We start from the raw sequence: 2,981 nt of genomic DNA on the forward strand, positions 1-2,981 counted from the left end.
TCAAAAAAAATCCTACGCACACGCAAGATCCATCTAGGTGATGCATAGCAACGAGGGGAAAAGAGTGTTATCCACGTACCCTCGTAGACCGTAAGAGAAAGTGTTATGACAATGTGGTTGATGTAGTCGAACGTCTTCATGATCCGAACGAACCTAGCACCGAAGGTACGGCACCTCCGTGATCTACACACATTCGGCTCGGTGACGTCCCGCGAACTCTAGATCCAGTTGAGTGTCGAGGGAGAGTTTCGTTAGCATGATGGCGTGATGACGGTGATGATGAATCTACCAGAATAGGGCTTCGCCTAAGCACTGCAACGATATGACTAAGGTGGATTATGGTGGAGGGGGGCACCGCACACGGCTAAGACGATTGTCAACTTGTGTATTTATGGGGTGCCCCCATCCCCCGTATATAAAGGAGTGGAGGAGGGGGAGGGTCCGGCCCTCTATGGCGCGCCCAAGGGAGTCCTACTCCCATCAGGAGTAGGATTCCCCCCCTCCCTTCCCTAGTTGGATTAGGAGAGGAAGGAAGGGGGAGAGAGGGGGAAGGAAAGGGGGGGTCGGCCCCCCACCCAATTTGGATTGGGCTTGGGGGGGGGGGTCTCCTAGGCTCCCTTCTCCTCTCTCCCACTATGGCCCAATAAGGCCCATATACTTCCCGGGGGGTTCCGGTAACCTCCCGGTACTCCGGTATATGCCCGAATTCACCCGGAACCATTCCGATGTCCAAACATAGTCATCCAATATATCGATCTTTATGTATCGACCATTTCGAGACTCCTCGTCATATCTGTGATCATATCCGGGACTCCGAACAACCTTCGGTACATCAAAACACATAAACTCATAATACCGATCGTCACCGAACGTTAAGCGTGCAGACCCTACGGGTTTGAGAACTATGTAGACATGACCGAGACTCATCTCCGGTCAATAACCAATAGTGGAACCTGGATGCTCATATTGGTTCCTACATATTCGACGAAGATCTTTACGGTCAAATCACATAACAACATACGTTGTTTCCTTTGTCATCGGTATGTTACTTGCCTGAGATTCGATCGTCGGTATCATCATACCTAGTTCCATCTCATTACTGGCAAGTCTCATTCGATCGTCGGTATCATCATACCTAGTTCAATCTCATTACTGGCAAGTCTCTTTACTCGTTACGTAATGCTATATCCCGTAACTAACTCATTAGTTACATTTCTTGCAAGGCTTATAGTGATGTGCATTACCGAGAGGGTCCAGAGATACCTCTCCGGTACACGGAGTGACAAATCCTAATCTTGATCTATGCCAACTCAACAAACACCATTGGAGACACCTGTAGAGCATCTTTATAGTCACCCATTTACATTGTGACGTTTGATAGCACACTAAGTTTTCCTCCGGTATTCGTGAGTTGCATAATCTCATAGTCCTAGGAACATGTATAAGTTATGGAGAAAGCAATAGCAGTAAACTAAATGATCATCATGCTAAGCTAACGGATGGGTCAAGTCAATCACATCATTCTCTAATGATGTGATCCCATTTATCAAATGACAACTCTTTGTGCATGGCTAGGAAACTTTAACCATGTTTGATCAACGAGCTAGTCAAGTAGAGGTATACTAGTGACACTCTGTTTGTCTATGTATTCACACATGTACCAAGTTTCCGTTTAATACAATTCTAGCATGAATAATAAACATTTATCATGATATAAGGAAATATAAATAACAACTTTATTATTACCTCTAGGGCATATTTCCTTCAAATATGTTACCTCTGTGTTTACTTTCATAATTCATTTTAGAGTTTCATACACTCTAGCCCATTGCACAATGTTTATTGCAAAAGGGTTGTTCATAAAAGAACAATTGTTGTTCAGTATTATGAATAACATGAAGGGTCATGCTTCCATCCAAGATGGGATGTATGTTATGAATATTAATGGTAAAATGATACATCCATAACACTGACGCTAAATGTCGCAAGACTATGAGAATACCACACATGTGTGGCACTGCATTTGGTCACATTGGAGAAACCTGCACGAAAAAATTCCATTATGATGGATTTTGAAGTCGTTTGATCTTGAATCATCTGGCACTTGTAACTTTCCTCCGAAAAGTGAAGTGACTGAAATACCATTCACAGGCCATAAGGAACGAGCAACAAACTTATTGGTGATCATACATTTTGATGTGTATAGTTCAATAAATGTTGTTGCAAGTAGTGGATTAATCTATCTTCAGAAATGAACCAAGTAGATATATGGATATTTGCTTGATGAGACGTAAGTCTAGATCTTTTGAAATCATTCGAAAGGTTTTCAAAAATGAAGTAGAAGTTATTGTAACAAGAAAATTATGTTTCTGCAATTTGATTGCAGAAAGGAATATTTGAGCTACAAGTTTAGCAAATTTCTGATGAGTTGTGAAAAGAGTTTCATAACTTACAACTCCTGGAACACCACTATGAGTGGAATGTCTATGAAGATGTAATCAAACCATTTATGACATGGTAAGATCAAAGATGACATAAATAAATTTGCCATTATCAACTTTTGAAGAGTAATGCTTTAGAGACTGCGGTTTTTACACTGAAAAGAGCTCCATCGGGTCTGTTGAAATGACAGCATGGTATGGTATGCCCAACCATGTTATATCTTTTCTTAACATTTGGAATATGTGGCTTGTGTAAAAGGTTGCAAACCTATTCCAAATTAGACAAGTGCTACTTCACAAGTTATCCCAAGTCATTGGGTATTCCCCCACCACTATACCGAGGCAAAGAATTTTTCCACAAAACGGTATGCTTTTAAAGAGAATATTTCTTGTAAAAGGGTGAGTGGGAGGAGAGTGCAAATCGACGAGATAACGGGTATCTTCGTCATCAAGTCAAAGGAAAGGAACCTTGGAAGTGATTCCCGAGTCTCCTACTGCGACTGATAGAGAAGCCTCTACATAAGATGTATGGACTTCGGT

Source organism: Triticum urartu, chromosome 7A, assembly GCF_056163025.1.
Source record: "Triticum urartu cultivar PI428250 chromosome 7A, HENAU_Tu73, whole genome shotgun sequence".
NCBI classification, from domain to species: Eukaryota; Viridiplantae; Streptophyta; class Magnoliopsida; order Poales; family Poaceae; genus Triticum; species Triticum urartu.